Raw genomic sequence first — 21,102 nt, forward strand, 5'->3', positions numbered from 1 at the left:
AATCCGTATAAATTTTTAGATCTCTATCTTTATTAGAAAAAATGTTCTGGTCCTGTAAAATTTATAAAAATTTAAGAATTTGTATAAACAATCAAACGTATCTCAAAAATAAATTGGCCGATCGGATCTTAGGCAGTACCATTCGATTTGTAATTAAAAGAGTTACAATATAACTACTTTTTGCGTAAGAAAAATAGTTTTTACAAAAGTTTTAATTATTAAGTATATAACCTGTATAAGATATCAAAGAACAGAGGTAAAGAAACTAATAGAACCAGAGCACAAAGAAAAGAATACATGAAATGACTTCCTTAAAAAGCTCTATGCAGGAGAAGAACAAACGACGCTAGAACCGGAAACACCAAAAATTATCACAAATGAAGAACTTGATATAAATGTAAAAGAAGTTTGTTAAATACTTGAAAAGCTGAAGAGCTGGTACAAAAAGGTACAGGTATGAACAGAAAAACAGCTGATAAAGATGGGATACCAAACGCATTAATTAAATATTGTGGAACAGCAATGATAGATTAATTAACAACATTGATTAATTAAATTATAAAACAGAATAAAATACCGGAAGAATGGGGAACGGGCGAAATAATTCTACTATTCAAAAAAGGAGATATAAACAGTCAGAAAACTACAGAGGTATAAACTTGTTAAATACTACTGTAGAGTATAATAGACCAGCATTTCTGTGTCTGATTGACCTAAAGAAAGCGTTTGACAGAGTAAGAGTCAAAGATGTAATATTTATTCTGTATAATAGAGAAGTTTCCCTAAATATTATAAAAACTATCGAAAACATCGACTAAAACAACAAAATGGAAGTCAGAATAGTTGGACAACTTATAGAACCTATAGAAATAGGCAGCGAAATAAGACAAGTAGACTCATTTAACCCCATGCTCTTCAATTTAATTATGGATGAAATCATCAAAAACGTTAACAAAGGAATGGGATACAGAATGAAAAACAAAGAAATAAAAATACCCTGTGACGCAGACGATGCAATATTGATAGTCCAAGATGAAGATAGTCTACAACAACTGATCCACAAATTTAACATAAGAGCAAAATAATTTAATATGACAATCTCATCTCAGCAAACTAAAACAATAGTATTGAACAAGTAATGGAAAGATAGCCAGACTAAAATGGAGATGGGCAGGACACATAGCCAGAATGACAGATGGGCGATGGACAAAGAGGTTATTGGAATGGAGGCCAAGGGAAGACAAGAGAAGCGTCGGTCGACCACCTACAAGATGGACTGACGATTTAAGAAGACTCAATAAAAACTGGATGAGAGCGGCGCAAGATAGACGGGGTTGGAAACATGAGGAAGAGGCCTATGTTCAGCAGTGGACTCTTGAGGCTGGATGATGATGATGAATGGAAATAAAATACTTAGTATAATGTAATAGAATTATACTGTCCAGCTATGGAGACCTGGACAAAGATGTGGGAGATCAAGTACAAAAATCAAATAGACTGGCAGGATGCCTTAATAACACTATATGGCGAAACAGACACATTGATACTGAGATGAACTCAAGAATTTATAAAGCCAGTGTAAGACCAATAATGACATACGCCATAGAAAGAAGACCAGACAGCCGCAATGCAAAGGCTACTGGAAACGGCAGAGATGAGGTACTGATAAGAATTACAGGAAATGCGCTGAGAGATCGAAGAAGAAGTGAAGACGCTAGAAGAAAATGTAACGTACAGTGAATTAATGGACACAAAATAGAAAAAAACATTGGAATAACCACATAATCAGAATGGAAGACACCCGTGTCGTCAAAATAGCAAGAGATAAGTCACCAATCGGCAGAAGAAGTATCAGACGACCAAGCAAAAGTGACAACCTTCCATGGAGGTATTAATCCGCCAATGAACAAGCAGAATTGCTTATAAAGAGGAAGAAAAAGAAGACCAAGAAAAACTATATAATATGTTTAAAAATATTAATTGTATTTATATGAAATTATTTTAAAACAAAAATTATTGTAAAAATTTAAACAGATGATTCAATGTTTTTATTAATCGGATGACGTTATGACTTTCATTAAATTTTGACAATAGTTACGAATCGAATTTTTCAGTGACAGATATTCTTTTAATTTCTTACTTGTCATTTAATGTCCATAATTTGTGTTTTTTTTTTTCATGCTGTTTTTAATTTAAACCTGCTTGGAGTAAATATATGATGACTAGAAACGAATTAATCGAGAGTGGGGAATCGATGTAAAAAACCGCTATTCTATGACGTTACCTGTGACGACGCCATCTTGTGGCGCTAGTTCCGTGATGCTCGGCTCGGCATTTTACTGTAGAGATAAAAGTAATCCAACGCCGGTATAGGAGCTTCGCTTCAAAAATTATAGCTAACAGTTGGAGGTTAGCCCAGGCATTGCCCTTCATATCGCTGTGCTGGTTTCAAAAATTCACTAATTAAATGCTCAAAATTATTCATTTGGTCTCTACAGCTTGGACTATAAAGGATCGAAAACAGTCAATATCTGACAGAGAATATTATATATATATGTATGTGGAAATGGTTATGGTCAAGACATGCCACGACTTGTTTCGCTACAAGGTGGCTTTTTCAGATATTAAATAATATAAGCTACAGCTCATTATGCTTTAAGATCTGAAGAATTAATTAGTTTTAGATAACAAAAAAGAACTCATACCTATTTAATAAACTACGTCAAGCCAACGACCTAGTATATACAACGATTATAAATCCATGGTTTCTAGAATCGCTACATCCAAATAAACAATATTAAAAATAGTAAAAAATATATTTTTAGTACTGATTTATTTGACTCAACGACATAAATCACTTCAAAGCCTTTAAAACTTTGATTATTATTGTTTGAGCTGATATTTACACAAAAACGTCCAAATCCTTTGTCAAAAGCGTTTTGTATAATTTACCAGTTAAATATTCTTTCTAGCATCGGAAAAACAAAAATTTTATTTACTACCTTTTAGAAAAAAACTGTTTTTGATGCATTTTGCATTGTTAATGCCCGAAAAGCAAAAACGAAATTTTCGGCCATGTTTTGATGTTAAATGGAAACAATTGGGACGCTAAGTGCTGGTTTACTTTTTTAATGGTCACGTGCAAACGGCGATGGACTCTTTCAGAACAAGGTAATATGTATTCACAAATTTTTCATAAAGCAGAAATAAAATAAAATAAACTTTTACAAATAGACGAATGAAGCGGTTAAGACTCCTATAAGAAAAGTATAAATTCATCATGACCCTTGGAATTTGCACGCACAATAAAAATTCTATAAACGAAATTTAATTTAAAAATATTTTCATACTCAAATCGCAGCTGCTTCCAGATAGCTAGGAAAATATTGTGCAAATTTTAGTAATATTCATCGAATAAGTTTCATTCCATCGAATCATTCTTTCCTGGATACATTATCAAACTTCTCCTGATGTATATGGATCAATCTGGTTTTCACAGTATTCGAAATGAGTTATTCTGATTCAAATTAGCTGCCTACAACTAACAACTGCTACTTCTGCTGTTCTAGAGCAAAACTGGGCCGGAAGTTGAAACTAATCAAGAGTGAGTTTGGTAAATGGCGGATTGATTACCAGAGATATTGAGTGTGACGTTGAATAGAGCCAATAAACAAAGGCGTGGTTATTTATGTGAAATAGGGGGGAATTTGTAAAAAACTGTAATAGTAATAAAACATTGGATTCGAAATAAAGAAAAAAAGAAAACAATGTATTTGTTGAAAACAGTGCCGCTTTTCGTAGAAAATGTATATTATGTTGAAACTTCATTCACTCTTCTGTTAAAATGTTATGCCAATAAAATATATTTACCTAATCAAACTAAATTTACATTTATTATTTGCAATAATTACATTTGTTTTAAAAGTTCGGATTATTTTCGGAGCTGATTTCATAACGTCCGATAAAAACAACTGATGCATCAGAATATAATTTGAAACCCATTTACCAACACGGGGACAAAAATTATTGCTATAATCTAGACCAACAACCCCCCTTAACCCAACCAACAACCACCGACAACGGCCAGCTTCCACAAAGGTCGGAACCCTTCCTGGAGAACTGAACGACTCCTTTAGAACGAACTAAACCTGAGTACTTTTTTATACTTTAATTATTTTATACCGGCAACCGGCAGAATCTTGGAGTCTCACTTTAAAAATTTATTTTTGTTTCACATTCATAATAATATGAATTCTGTTTATTATTATTTAATAAAAATATATATACCTTTACTATGACTTCGTAAGTTTTTTTTATTTCCTGTACCTTTCTGGGATTTATGTGGGGAGAGAATGAACAGGGAACGAACCCAGGGCTGAGCAGTCCGGCAGAGCACCCTTCTGATGGATGGAACGGTGGGCGTTTTTCTCTTGAATATCCTTAAGGATTTTCGAAGAATTTCTCTCCTCGTTTCTTCCAGCAGTGTGGTGTTGTTTAACGCCCTGGTCTTAATAAGATTAAGACATTACAAGTTAAGTAAATAGTTTTTCTTCACTTCTTGAGTATGCGCTAATTGTTCTGTGAATTGACGTTTTCTGAAATTTCAAAGATATGTATCACAGCAGTATATGTTCTAGTATAAGCTGTGTTTTAACAGAGATCCGTATCGTTTGTTGATTAGTCAAAAAATGGGATTATGTGAAAACGATCCATTCCGGATAAAATCGCATATGTCTACGTTGGGCAAAATGGCATATGTACAAACAGATGTATGCTATTTTAGGCTGATTTTTAAAATGAATAATATATAAATTGTATAAATAAATAAGAATCTATGATTATATTTCTAAATCAAGCTATGTTGTTACAGTGATCGTTAGAAAAACAAATAGGCAGATTTGGGATGAAAACTCAATGCAAAATACAATCAAAGCTGTTCGTAGTCAACAATTGGGATGGCTGAAAGCATCAAAAACATTTAACGTTCCATTTACCAGATTGTGAAGACGAGCTAATAACTGTAACAAAAGAGTTAAAATTAACGGGAAACAACTTGGTAAATTTTATACCACATTTACAATCGTCCAAGAGAACGAATTAGTGAAACATCTGAAATTATTAGAAGAGCGATTATATGGCTTGACTTGTGATGATTTGAGGAGACTTGCTGATGACTGGGCAGAAGCGAATAATTTCGACCACAGGTTCAACAAAAAATCGAAACGTGCTGGGTGGGTCTGGCTTAAAGGCTTTAGGAATAGACATCCCGATATTTTATTAACAAGACCTGAAAATACCTCGATAACTGGAGCAATGGCATTTAACAAACCAAATATAGCAAAATTGATTAAAGCATATCAAGAAGCTATCAGCAAATTTAATTTCCCCCCGAACGGATCTTCAATGTGGATGACACTGGAGTGTCCACCGTGCTGAATCCACCAAAAATATTTAATGTTACTGGTAAAAAAGAAGTTGATACCATCACACGTTGACACATGTCACAGTTCTTTGTTATACAATCTCAATTGGAAATTACAATCCCCCAAGATTTATATTTCCGAAAAAAAATTGAAACTAGATTTATTAGAAGAAGCGCCTACAGATTCAGTGGGATTTCCTCAAGAATCGGGGTGGACTACAGGTGAGATCTTTCTTAAATGGTTGGAGCATTTGCAGAAATTTAGTCATGCAATTAATGAATCACCTGTTTTACTGGTTCTGGAAGGACACATTAGCCACAAGAACTGGAGCGTGTTGCAGTATGCAACAGAAAATGGCGTATTTAATTTAGGAGACAAAAAAAAAATATCAGGAACAATGAAGGAAGGCCAATTTCTCAGATGCTGTAGCATTTTAAATTTGGTGGAATATTTTCGTTTTTCTGTTTGCAAATGAATTTTAAAACGATCAATATATTATGGCATTTTAAGTTGAGATTCTAAATATCAAGTTTTGGTATTCAGCTGTTTTTGTCTTTTGTCGTTAAAACGCAATAAACTGGAATATTTAAAAGTTGTTTCGAGTCCCCTAATATAATATTGCAAGTCAGGTATACGGTTTTTCTAAGACGTATTAACTGAGAATATTTTTTTGTCTTTGTTTACATTAATATTCCCCTATTCTCTGTATGTATTGTGAGGTAAAAAATTTCCAGTTAACCAATTTAAAAGTAAATACTCAAGAAGTTTTTTGTCGGTTCGTTGCTAAGAACGAGGTCAAAAAGGAATAGATTGTTTGTTTTAAGTTTGTTGGCAAAAACTAGCTGTGAGACGTAAAGGGAAATTTATTTTGCGTTGAAATTTGTAAAATGTAAGGCATCGAAGAGTCGACATTTAAGCCCCAAGCAGAGCAGACAGAAGAGATTTTGAATCGCGAGTCGATTCAATTTTTTTTTGTGGTAATATCTTAAGACCGGTTAAGGTGATGATACTCTATGCAATGTGGCAGTTTAGATCAGAGTAATTACCCATAAGATTTGTGCAGTACACCGGCACTGATGAAATTTGGAAAATGTTTATATAGAATGTCCCCGTCGACAGCTTGATTTCCTCCATCAAGTTTCTGTTCCAATCGTTCCTGCCTACGTATGGAAATGGTTTATTTTTATTCAAGTTGAGAGTTATGTCCTTTGCAGCTCCAGTCCCATAGATGTTAACAAGTTTTTTTTGAAAGTTAAGTGCTAAACAGTGAAATCAGGTAACAATTAACATTTTAATTTTAAAGTAAAGACAGACATTTTTTTGCTAAAACAATAATTGCTTTCATTAAAATTTAAAGGATTTGTAATAAATAATAAATTGTAAATTTTATGGTTTAACAGCTGTCATTTTAATTGTTTTTTTATGTAATGTTAACATATGACAGCCAACTTTGTTCTTTTCGATATTCATTTGTTTTGTTTGTTTAAAAAAAAGTTAATCTCTGTGCGATAACATTTGTAAGTTTTGTAGTATCTCCAATCTATTTGTAAACGGAGTTTGTAAACGGACACATGTAAGTTTTTTTTTTATTTTGTATTTGGCAACTATTTATATAATATATTTTTTATGCCACTTATATGTTTGATAACTGTTTGTTTGAGACAGAAATAAATGTTTATTCCATTTCTCTGAACTACTTTGTTTGCTTTATTTTAGAATAATCTCCTAACCCTTTTATGTGTTTTTATTTTAGGGATATTTTTTCTAAATCCGGCAAGTTTAGGATTCTTCGAAGCGGCGTCCTTTCCTTTCAAATAGCTAGAAGTTCTTTTTCTTGTTGTCCCTATTTGCCAAGTGTCCAGGAGATTTGTGTAAGGACCCCTTTATTTCATTTATTGTGTAGATATCCCAATCCAACCCATTTATTTCATTTATCCACGACCCCAGCTCTCCAACAACCAACTGAGTGTCGTTCGCACTAGTAGCGTTTATTTTGCTTGCCTTATCTTCGCCCCCATAATTTCTGCCCCCAATTTTTCTACCCCCATGTTCTTACCCTATGGTAAGCAAAATAATTTCGTTACAATGCAAGTAGTCGGTGTCTTCCGCGTAGCATACGAAAAGGCACCTACTGTCGACAATGCAGTGAGTGGCTTTAAAAATACAGATCTTTGGCCTGTTTATCCTAATATGTCCCTAATCATCTGTTTTCTCTCTCGAATACAACAGATAAGCCTAATCCAGCAGCACTGTCAGTTAACGATGATAAAATTTATTGAGAATCAACTAGATCCCAGATTGAAAAGGAGAAATCGTACGATGAAGCAAACAACACGAAAAATGTTGAGTGAGTTATTTCACTAGATATCATAAGTCTCTACCATCCACATCAAAGCAATTATAGAATATACCAGGAACCAGATATCGTTAAACATATTAAGATAGGACGTCTGAGGTGGATAAGGCATGTAATGCGGATGGAACAAAATTACCCAGCTAGAAAGACGCTCCTTGATAAACCCATTGGTCAGAAAAGAAGAAGAAGACCCAGAACAAGGTTCCTTGATAACATCGACGAAGAAATGAGAAATATAAGAATACATGCTTGGCGGACGAAGGCGATGGATAGAGACGACTGGAGAGAAATTCTTGAGGAGGCTAGGACCTACTCACGGTTGTAAAGCCAGAATGATGACGGCGATAAACTTGTGACAATATAATATTTCAAATTATATATCCACTGCAAAGCTCTTTCGAAGAGAAAATTATGAACATTATAAAACGATGAAGGCGAAGACGAAGGCGAAGACGAAGCAGATTCCCACAACAAGAAATAGAAATAACAGATAGGGAAATGAGAACGGCCATAAAAGCAATCAAAAATAAGAAAGCACCGGGACCTGGAGGCATCTCACCTGAGCTTATAAAATACGGATCAAAAAAATTACACCGGATGATACAATGGATATTTCAGAAAGCCATAAATGGAGAACAGCTCCCAAAGGAATGGACGGCGGCATATATGACATCTATATTTAAGAAAGGAGATAGAAAACGATGCGAAAACTACAGAGGAATAAGCGTAATATCATCAATAGGAAGATTATATGGGAAGATACTGCGAGAAAAGATAGAGCGAGCGATAAAAGGCAAAATCGGGGAGGATCAGGCAGGCTTCACGGCAGGAAGATCATGCATAGACCATATATACACACTGGAACAACTGTTGGAAAAGAAAAAAGCAAAAAATAGAGATATACACTTGGCATTTGTGGATCTGAGAAAGGCGTATGACTCTGTACCAAGGTCAGAACTATGGGAGGCAATGTACAAATTAGAAATACAGACGGAACTCATAGAAGCTACAAAAGCTCTGTATAAAGAAAATAAAGTGTCCATTAAAATGGGAACAAGAATCATAGGAGACTTCACCACAACAAAAGAGCTCCTGCAGGGTTGTTCCACATCTCCAACCCTATTCAAAATATACTTAGAGAAAGCCTTGACTACATGGAAAAGAAAATGCGAAGGCATGGGAGTACCGGTACGGAACGAATACCTATATACGTTAAGTTTTGCAGATGATCAAGTAGTGATTGCACAAGACCAAGACGACCTCAGCTACATGATGAAGAAACTACAAGAAGAATATACCAAGGCTGGCCTAGATATTAACCTCGCGAAAACAGAGTACCTATCTACAAGTGAAGAAGACATAGAAGATCTACAGATTGATGACAACGTAACAATCAAAGGAAAGGATAAATTCAAATACCTGGGGTTTATAATCACGAAAAAGGCAACAACAGAGGAAGAAATTACACAAAGATTAGGACAAACAAGAACAGCAATCCGACAACTTAACTCAGTATGGTGGGATAGACACCTAAATATGAAGACAAAAACGCAGATTTATAAAACATTAGTGCGAAGTATTATGACATATGGGGCCGAAAATTGGATCATAAGAAAAACAGCAGTGAGATAATAGCAACAGAGATGGAATGACTGCGAAGATGCTGCAGAGTAACAAGAATGGATAGGAGAAGTAATGACGAAATAAAGCAAAGAACATCAATAGAAACAGACATACTAACATATATAGAACAAAAAAGACTAAAGTGGTATGGACATGTAAAAAGAGCTAGCGACAGCAGATGGATAAAGAGAATAACCGAATGGAGCCCCATAGGAAGGAGGAAAAGAGGACGACCCCGAAAATCCTGGAGGAAAGAAGTAGACGACGCGATGAGTAAGAGAGGACTAAACAATGGAGAATGGAACAACAGAGAGAGATGGAAACGATTGAGCGAGGGAAGGCAGTGAATACTGTAGAATCCCTAAATATATATATATATATATATATATATATATATATATATATATATATATATATATATATATATATATATATATATATATATATATATATATATATATATATATATATATATATATATATATAACGATACTACCTTTAGAAGACATTGATTGATATCTTCTGCAATGCAAATACCAATGGTTGAACCATATTCTACTCACGGCCAGAAATAACACAAAAACCGAAAATATAATCAGTTGCTTACCTATTTTAAATTTAATAATGTCATGGATTAGAACCAACATAGAAAGTAAATTGTTTTCATAACAATGGTAATGGCAACCCAGAAATTGAAAGATGTTCTTTCACTTTGAAGTTGATTAAGATCTTTCTAAAAAATCATATAATTTAAACACAAAATTAATAGTGAATGGTAAATGTCTAAATCATTTCTCAACATGTTTAGATGTTACAGTATTGATTTTGTATGACTTGAGAAATACAAAAAATTAGTTTGTCATATACTATAACAAACATATAATATAACATATTGGAAACAAAAATAATTTTAAAAAATTTATGGAAAAAAATTTTTATGGAATTTATTTATGGAAATCAGTTTTAAGGTTAAATCACTTGACAAGAACAATTTACAGTGTGTAGATTAAAATTATCATACTCAAAAGGACCTTCCCAGACCACACTGCTAGACAAAATGATGAACATTGGAACGTTACAATACAACATTGGAGACCTTACAAAGGTATACGACCAAGAGAAAGGCCACAGATTAGATCGGTAGATGACATCAAAAAAATAATCGGAACAAATCGGATGTATATTGCCCAGGATAAAGATCGATGGAAGGAGTTGGAAGAGGCCTATGTCCCAAAATAGACGATATACGACTAAGAAAAACAAGAAGATGAGGTTTGACCCACCAGTCACAGATTTGTTTGTTTGAATCAGTTTATAACGTTTATACGTTTTTTTTTTCATTCTTTGTACGTGCCGGTACCATCTTAGTTGGTTGATTCTGATGTCTTCTGTTATTATATGTTTAACGCCCATGATTTCGTGAATTCTTTCGTTTCTTACTTTGTCTAATTTTGATTTGTGCTCTCCTCCAATAATCCATTTCTGTTGCTTCCATAGTCTTTATGGTTTTCTCCATCAGTGGCCATATTTCGCTTCCATATATAATAATGCTTTAATTGTAACAGTATAAAATCAATATTGAAAATCCCGGGAGAGCTTCAAGTGAGCCCAAAACTTTAAATGAGAAGTCATAAATATAATCAGATAGGAGAACAATGTGAAAGATAAGGGCTCACGGTTCAGTGAACGTTCATTAATTAGTATCGGATGGCATAAGGCGTCAGAAAACTGGAATATATACAAAAAAATAAATAAAAAGGTAAAAAAGGCGGAAATCAACCGTAAATACGTATTTCTAACTCCAATAACGACGATTATAGTAGAATCTTAAAATCTTGTCCGTTTACAACAATCCGTGCGATTTTTAAAACTTTGCAATATATTTTGCTACATCTCTCACTATTTAATTCTAGTTATAGCTGTGGTAATTCTATCTTTTAATTTCTGAATATTGTTAGGTTTAATTTTATATATTTTATTTTATATACTACATAAGCATTTTTATATTATTTGTATAATCGAGGTTTTTTAAGTGATCCCACAGGAAATAGTCTAAAGGATTCATGTCGGGTGATCGTGGGGGCCACGTCTTGCAATCTATCTTCTGGGAAACACATTATTTGTCTATTTCCTAACCATACACATATAGTGAGGTAGAGCACCAGATTGTTGCAGCCAAATGTTGTCGTCTGACATCTTACATTAATGTAAATACCACAATAATATCAGCCTTACCACAGTACCCCAATACTCTTACAGTTAATAGTTACAAGGAGTACTGAAAGATTAGATATGAAAAACAGAATTAAACTAGAAAATATATTTTAACGAGAATAACAAAAATATTTAAGGATGACGAGATAAACCAAAATAAAACATTTAGGTCAATAATGGATTTAACAGTGACACATGCCAAGTCAACAAAAATTTTCAAAAGAAGGATTATATAAAAAAATATAGGGACCAAAGAACGATCATACCGTAGACCATGGCTATACCACAGGTGAACTACAGTATGGATAAAAAATAAAAATATAGTAAAAAAGATACATTACAGTGTATTATCGTCCTTCAGAGCGATAATAAACTAGAAAACTTCAAGTAGAAGTGACAAATTAAAGATAGAGTAAAGGAAACGAAATTATGAATACATAAAAGCAAAGAGAAATAAAAAACATAGGTTAGGAAAAATAGGAAAATGATAGTAAAAATAGGTCAACATCAGATAGGATTGATCTACTATTAAAAGAACCTTCATGAGAAAACAGCTAGAGCTTTTACTGTTTTAATTTTCAATCAGCAATTAAAATTAACGTATTGGCAAGAAGTCAATTGAAAAAATTAACGGAACGTTCTCTTATATTACTAAGTGATAACACTTAAACCTTGGATGTTTAGGTATTATTTTAGTGGTAGTATTACTTATTTTTCAATTGCGTTTTTTTCTTATTCGTACTATGTATACATAAAAATTGATAATATATTTGCAATATTTTAATAAATATGGAGCATATTTAAATACATTAACAAAACAATAGATGAACAATTGTGATCAAATGTTGAAACACTGATTTTGTATAGAAAAAAATCTATAATATATCATTTTCCCATGAATATTCCTGTAGCCAAAAAATCTACCTTTACCAATCGCCATATAACGTAGATACCAAAACAACAACACCACTGTATACACCATCATCCCTTGACCCCATAAATAATGAAAACTCTATTCTACTCGAAAATCATTGACCTCATACCTGTCGAGAGGCCCATCTGTCAGTTGATTGTCTGTAAAATACGAAAACTACGATCTCGCGTGACGATCTCGTGAAAATGGTCTCGCCGACGGTGAACGGTCTTTGAAACTGAGGGATAACGCGACTTGTGTGTAAGTTGTGAGGCAGCGGGCTTTGGTGCTCCTGCGCGAGGATATCCAGCAGGAACGTCAGGATCGAGAAGAGACAGGTGAGACAAGGAAGTCGCTATACGGGGTGATGGACAGTTTGATTGAAGGTATTTCTTGTAATATGTTGCAACGGATTGATTTTCTATTTTTTCCTTCCAGATTTTTGTTCAGGATTTCAATATTTAAACAGATTATTTTTGTTTAGGTTAAGTTTCTGTTGTTTTGACATTTTTCAATTTTCTGGTTGAATTATTTGTCCTTGTATAGAATGAAATGAAACAAATTTTTAAAAAAATGAACTATAGGAAATCTGAAAAGAAATTCGTCTTAAATAGAAAAGTATAGTCTCATGTTCTTTGAGTATATTAATGTCAATAATTAATGTTTTTCATCTTTATTTCAACTGTATGAGGATATTATTTTCTGCCTGATGTCTGCTGTATGGGAAATTCCAAACCAGTCTCCAATATTGCGTACTCATGAATATTGTTATCTTCCAGGTCCCTCTTATCATTATTTTACTTAAGAAGGCTTAAAATTTTTCTGTCACTCCTCTTTCCATCCCTACCGAGAAAATTATTTGTCAAACTGAAGAAGCTATTTCTCATCTTTCTTCCAACCAAGCCGAAGTTGCCAGACAAGATGTCGCCAGAATTCTTCATACTTCCGAACTCCCACCGTCAAATATTAGTCTTTCACAAAGACGTGCCCTCGCGTCTTTCTTTAAACTTTACAACAATCCTGACATTGTCATCCTTTTTTCCGACAAAGGTAATGCCACCGTCAATTTCAACTCTTCTAATTATTTTAACAAAATGATCGAACTTCTTAATTCCACAGAATACAAACGATCGCGTTCCAAAAAATCCCACCTCATCTAGAAAAAATGACCAAATCCAGCATAAACAAGTCTACTCTACCTCCAGAGATCAAAAAATCTCTTATACCCAGAGAAAATTCATTCAGAATTCCAAATAGGTATACGGCTTTACAAAAATCCATAAGCTGAATGTCCATTTCCATCTTGGAAATATCAAATCTCCCAAGACACATTATCTCTTATAAAACACTGTATCTCGAATACATACTTTTCAAGTCAAGTCAAAGGTGCCCCAATGGGATCCCCCCCCCCCCGTAATAGGTAATATCTACATGGAACATTTCGAAACAACAGCCCTGTCCTCATTAAATCTCAAACTCACCTGCTGGATACGGTACGTTGATGACTTATTTGTCATTTGGCCCCATGGAAAAGACACATTAGATCTCTTCCTCTCCAATCTGAATAGAATACATCCCAGTATTCAATTCACGATGGAAGTTGAATCTGAAGCGACTTTGCCATTCCTTGATGTTCTTATTATAAAAAAACATACCTCACAGTTTTTCATATACCGTGTACCGGAAACCTACTTATACAAACCGTTATCTTAATGCCCAGTCACATCACCCCGCCCAACTCAATTCAGTTATCAACACTCGTGTCTCTCGGTCCATAAGACATAGCGACAACAATCACAGGTCATCTAAAATTAATGGCAAACACTCTTACAAACCGGCTAACAGAAAACCCAAATCAATAGGAGCATTCAAAAACATCTAAACCACATTCAATCCAAAAAAGAAACGTTGCCGCCGGATCAACCCAAAACCTTTCTAGCTTTTATTAAAGGCGTCACTGATAAAATCAATAGAACTCTTAACCCTCTAAATATCAAAACCAGTTATACTACTCACTCCAAGTTGTCCGATCTCATCAGATCGGTAAAAGACCAAATCCCCAATGAAGACCATGGGGTCTAAAGGAGATACCTTGTTCCAGTTACCCACGTACATACATAGGACAGACAAACAGACCAATTCATAACCGTATTTACGAACATTCTATATATGTCAAATATTCCGATACTACTTCAGCCCTTACCCAACATCATATTCAGACAGGCCACAAAGTAAATTTCGAAAAAGCAAAAATCATCGCTCCCATCGGCTCCCTAAAATCGACAATCATTCGTGAAGCCATCGAAATTGAAAAACTGCCTAACAACTTAAACACGCGCAATGATGCTAAACGACTGCCGGCAACATGGCGACCGCTTGCCTCTGGATACTGACAGTTTGACATTATTGTTTATTAATTTAGTAACGAAATAACGACACATAAAAGAAAACAATTTACTTCCAATAAAATTTATAAAAAATAACCGACGGAAAATTAAAAAAAAATAACAACACATAGAAAAATAAAAAAACAACAGTAATTTTATCTTATCTAACTTAGGTAAGGTGTTCAAAATGACCTCCCAAAACATCTATGCATACTTGAAAGCGGTCATTGAAAGAGTTGCTTACATTACTAAGCATTTGTAAAGAAATATTTTGAAATGCAATTCGGATTGTATTTTTCATATCATGCCTTGTTGTTGGGGGTACTTCGTTCTTAACGTAACCCCAAAGAAATGAGTCCATTTTATTGAATTCTGGTGACCTTGGGGGCCACTTTACCGATCCATCCCTTCCGATCCATCTTTCACCAAACTGATCATTAAGTTCACCACGTATTAATTCGTTGTGGTGCGCAGGAGGACCGACATGTAGAAATCACATTTGTTCACGTATATTAAGTGGAACCTCTTCTAATAATATTAGTAACTGATTTACGATAAAATCTAAATAAATCTCACCATTTAAGTTATCTTCAAAAAAATATGGTCCTACTACATGGTTACCGACGATACCTCCCCACACATTTGGAGACCATCTTGTTTGACTATGTGTTACTATGTGGTATGGATTACTTGTTGAGTAGTAGTGAAAGTTATGCCTATTAACAGAACGGTTTCGATGGAATGTAGCTTCATCACCAAATAGGACATAATCAAAAAAATCTCTCCGCTCCTTAATTTTTTCTAGGCCCATTCACAAAATACTATTCGTTTCTGAAAATCATTATGATTTAATTTTTGGTGCTTTTGAATATGATAAAGGTGTATCTTGTTTTTAGATAGAGTGTTTTGAACACAGTAACTAAGTTCTTGTTCATTGGAAATACTCCTTATACCTGTGTGTGGGTTTTCTGCAACTGCCATCAACTCACTCATTTCGTTTTCCTCTGTCACACTAGTTTTTTTTCGTTCATGTTCCAAACCGTGGAATTTTTATTGCATTCCCCCAATATCCAGATCATATCTACCATTTCATCAATAGTAAAATTTATTATTGCTAATTTAAATTGAATTAATTACTGAATTACTAAATAATAATTGTTGCTAATTTACGGTGTACCCCAATATTGAATTAATAAACAATAATGTCAAACTTAATATATACCACAGTTAATCCTACAAGGGAAGATCGAAGGTAGGAGAGGAGCCGGCCGCAAACAATTATCCTGGTTAAGGAGTATTAAAGAATGGACAGGAATACACAATACAGGCGAGCTGTGTCACGCCGCCAAGAACAGAATTCTAGTAATGAGATAATCGCCTACGCACTTTGGTGTATGGCATGTTAAGAAGAAGAAGAATGTCAAACTGTTAGTTTCTGACAAATCAATCATGGTCAACTCACAATAATTATTGGTAAACGTTAAAATATCTACCAAATTAATACTTTGATGGAAATATAAAAATATCTAGAAAACTAATAACTTTAGGTATAGGAAGTACTTTTGAAGTACGATATTAGTACTTTTCGATAGTGATATAAAATACAGGGTGCTCTATTTAAAATTACAAGAAAATAATGTACTTGCATTTTGACTTACCCTGTATTTGATTTAACGAATATTATGAAAGCGAATATGTTTTATAATTTTTAATAATTATGTAAAAACTATGGCTGCAATAGATCAATGTTCCTATGCTCCTTTTTAATTATACAGGGAGTTAAACTTGATACGATTTTCAGGTAATATTGAATATAACGTTTTAAATACCCGGTATAAGATAATAAAACTTTACGTTGTTGTAATGTGGAAGTAAAGCAGATTTCAAATTTAAAATAAAATACAGGGTGTTCCGTTAAAAAAAAAACATAAGTTTGGTCTGTCACCATCTTATGGAAGACCCTGTAAGATTGTAACTAATTTTAAAATTTAGAGTTTAAAGCTGCCTACAATTTTTGTCAATAACTTTTTTTTGTAATTTTTACTATAACAGATCTACTGAGCATCCTCACACTAATCAATCACCCTATATATATATATATATATATATATATATATATATATATATATATATATATATATATATATATATATGTATATATATATATATATATATATATATATATATATATATATATATATATATTGCTAGAAATAAAAAGATTCTGCTGATAATCTTTAATTAATATTTATTACATACTTGTGTTAAGGAACTATCCTTAATCAATCGATTTACTTCGGATTTTTTACAGGTGTTACGTAAAAATATAAGTCATAGTTTTAACCTGTAAACATGTTTTTATTCACATGTTTATGTTTTAGATTTTACGAGAGGCTTCTATTTACCTGAAGGGACCTTCCAGAAAAACGGTCGAACCGATGTGAAAATACCCCCGTTTGCCTTTACCGTTATAATTTCGCTGCTAGTCAAGAAGGCTGCCGATGGTTCTAGCTAACGGCACTGGCATATATTAACAGGACATTTTATTTGGAAGGGACAGTTAAATCTGAAGACTCGCGCCTGCGATTTAATTGTCACGTTCGCCTTTAAATAAATTATGTATTATTGAGTAGTTAAATAAATTATTATAAGTTATCGTGCTTTTTAATAAATTAAAATAAGAACCTTTTAATAAAGACATTATAAATTGAATAAAGACAAAAGACAGCAGTTAAATAAATATCATCACACAGGGTTGGAAAGTAAATACAGGTAAAGTAAGAAAGTTTAGGTCTAATGCAATTTTTTTATAAAATATTTAACTTAATAAAATATATCTACTTTGTAACTTTTTAGCATATAATACCAGAATTTGACTTTTTCTTTCTGTAGCAAGTGTTCTAGTGATCATTAAAAACAACCGCAAATTGAAACTTGGAAATAATAGTGTTAAAGTAGATCTATGTATGCTTTTGCTTTTACTTGAGTAAAATACAATAAAACCGAAACATCGTCGTAGATTTATTATCAAATTTCGTTGAAGTTTTAAAAATTGTATCTTTTTAGTTATTTCTGCGTACTCCTACTTTTTCATCAAAAAGCCTTCCCCATAAATTTGGTTAAGACCCCGTAAATCTTCGGCAAGTTCGCCTACCGGTTTTATGGTTCTTTCCATTACCCTGTCTCTAATGTCTTCTGAATTCTTTGACCCAAATAATTATTTGTCTGGCCTATTTAGCCATCCGGAGAATCCCCCAGTCGGACAACAAATCATGTTTCCGCGTTTTCCGGTCTCCTTTAATCTTTCAATTTCATATAAAATTTCGTGTTCCACATATAAGAAGATTTAGGAATTCAGTATCGTATAACAAAGTGAACATAAAGTTATTAATTTGTAGTGGTAATCTATATTTTTGGGATAAAAATGCGTTCCTTAGGGATTCACATTCAAACGATGATTATATAATGATAAATAGACATTATCATTATATGATAGTATATTAAATAACGAGAGTTGTAAGAAGCTTATTACATGCGAGTAAAACTGTTGTGCGCGAGCCGCGTAGCAGCGAGCGCAGTAATTTTACAAGCATGTAATAAGCTTACAACTCAAGTGGTGTACTATAGCTTTTCTACGATTATTTTCATTTATAAAAATAAAAAGTATAACAAGTAACTTTTATTTATTTAACAAAATTCGGGAACAATTTAAATTAAACATTTATTCATAATAATTAACTGTAAAATGTTGGCAATTATTTATAACTATACCCTTATCCGAGTTTGGAGGTTGTTCAATAATACTTGGTGAATGATGAGATGACGTAAACTGTACGGTGTGTTCTTTTTGAACATTGGTATTTTCAGTGTATGTAGGTCTGTAAATTACTTTCAATTCTATATAATTCTATTAGCTGATGACGTCTTATTATTTATTGACTCATCGACATACCCTTCCGCCGTTGTTAAAGATTTCCATCCGCCATGTCGTTTAAGAGCCTTTAAATCACCACCGGCATCTACCAAAATAGTGGCAGAAGTTCGTCTTAAACAGTGACCTGTATACATTTTGGGATCTGGTAACTTTAAATATTCGGCTATTTGTTTAGCAACACCGCCTATTTTGTTTAATACTACCACCTGTTTTGTACATTTACCTCTTTGATAATTAAGAAAAAATTGATTTATTTGCGGATCGCTAATCTGTAGTCGAATTTCTATATATTGTTTGCAGATTTTATAGAAATTTCCGGAAATAACGAAAGATCTACATATTTTAAATCATCAATCTCACAAATTTTAAGATTTTTTAACTCATATTTGCTACAAGCTCCACATATTCCAATAATTGCAATAACCTTAAAATAAAAGTATTATATAGTATTTTTCATATAAAAATGAGTCTACGTCACAATTTATATAAAGTGACGTCACTTCTATTTAAAATTTCCAGAACGTTAACCTTAGAGTTCAAATTTTTCTAACACAGCTAATAATCGAAACTCATACGGAACTGCTCGATCTTTCTCGATCTCGATCTCGTCAACATGGTATAATAATCAGAAAAATGTAATCATCATTATATTGGGAATTTTAGAATTAAATTGATTAAATAACCAAAAACATTTGTTATTATTAATAATATAAATTTTATGAAATAACTCTTTAAGACATATTCCACAAAATAATAATTTTAATTAAATATATTAGACAATTGTACGCAACTGATATGGGAATATTTCAAATTTTTTGACAGTTCAGCGTGTGGCAAAATTGTTTAAAGTGTTGCCGCTTTTTTAAAGTAAGAATTTTGTTTATGTTTTGATTTCTTACACAATTTCATCATAATATATTATATGTTAATAAATTGTATTTATAAATACATATTACATTTAGATTAATAGCTTTAAAAACTAATTATTGTTGTGTATTGAGATTGTGCTATGCAAAACAACTATTCTGTAGAAAGCTGATAAGCTTTCATATAAGATAGATTATTTTGAATCTAGACGCCATTAACGAAGATTCGGGAAAATATAAAAAAATCGTATAAAGAATACCTATTCAAAAAGGTAAAAAAAATTAAAGTGTCGAAAAAAGATTTAAAAAGATAGATAATCGTTCCAGAAACATTTAAATTATTTCCACAAATTAAAAGCTGCAATGGACGCATTGAAACACAGATAAAGATTTTTGCTCAAATTATTCTGCGTGGAGAACAACTAACAACGAGGTGCTAAGAAGAATGGGTACTGAGAGAGAACTCCTAAATATTGTAAAAAACATAAAAACGAGTTATCTAGGACATATTTACAGAGGAGAAAAATACAACTTCCTACGACTTATAATGGAAGGAAAAGTGGAAGGAAGAAGAGGTCCAGGAACAAGAAAATGCTCCTGGTTGAAGAATTTAAGAAACTAGACAGGCATGGACACACATTCGATACTAAGAACAGCTCAAGATAGAGAGCAATTTGCTGTAGTTATAGCCAACCTTCAGTAATGTAGAAGGCATCTTAAGAAGAAGGAGAAACTACCAGAACCTAAAAAAATAGCTCGGAGGAACGTAAAAGATAAAGCTTTTTATATATTTTCGATAATTACCACTAAGTAACTTTTCTTTCTACTAATTCTGTTATTATCTAAACGATATAACATTTTTTTGTTTTCAGACTTGTATTTTATTTGATAGACTACAGTTTTACCAAAAAAACCTAATATAGTCATTGCTTTTACAGTTTTGTTTCCTTTAAAATTCTGCATTTTCAAAAAATTGTTGACATTTTTTATTGTTTTGTCTTTTGTTATTTTATTGTGAGTATTATAAACTAATCTTATTTTGCCTTGTTTTTAAATTTTCCAAAACCTTCGACTGCCGAATGATTTGGCATCGTTGTTCGACAGCGATAACATAAAATTAAACGCCTGATCAATGATGTACAATGAAAGGAAAACTTTTATCGACAATGTACCTCGTATAAACAAATTACATGCCTTAATTGATACAAGCATACAAAATTCATATACCTACAATTACCTTGTTTTGTACCTTAGATACAGTCAGTATTTATATAGCATGTTTTAGCTATAAAATAAATTATACTATTTATGTAAAAAAAAGGTGTATTATAACTTGTATCGTATCATTACAAGTAATTGAACCTTGTGTTGTCTGAATTGGCATTG

The 21,102-nt window shown here is 32.8% G+C and overlaps 1 protein-coding gene across 5 annotated transcripts in view; it reads right to left on the bottom strand.

The window, feature by feature from the left end:
* Positions 1-21,102, bottom strand: part of rdgA (retinal degeneration A) — a 604,783-nt gene that overhangs the window by 557,199 nt on the left and 26,482 nt on the right. For 4 of the 5 annotated variants that reach the window (XM_072538849.1, XM_072538841.1, XM_072538854.1 and 1 more), the window contains exon 1: positions 12,660-12,766. The exons of the other annotated variant lie outside the window; for it this stretch is intronic. The gene's annotated coding sequence lies outside the window, so the exon portion shown is untranslated. Of the gene's footprint in view, positions 1-12,659; positions 12,767-21,102 lie in introns of those variants that run through there. 5 annotated transcript variants of the gene reach the window in all.

Source organism: Diabrotica undecimpunctata, chromosome 1 (assembly GCF_040954645.1).
Source record: "Diabrotica undecimpunctata isolate CICGRU chromosome 1, icDiaUnde3, whole genome shotgun sequence".
Classification (NCBI taxonomy): domain Eukaryota; kingdom Metazoa; phylum Arthropoda; class Insecta; order Coleoptera; family Chrysomelidae; genus Diabrotica; species Diabrotica undecimpunctata.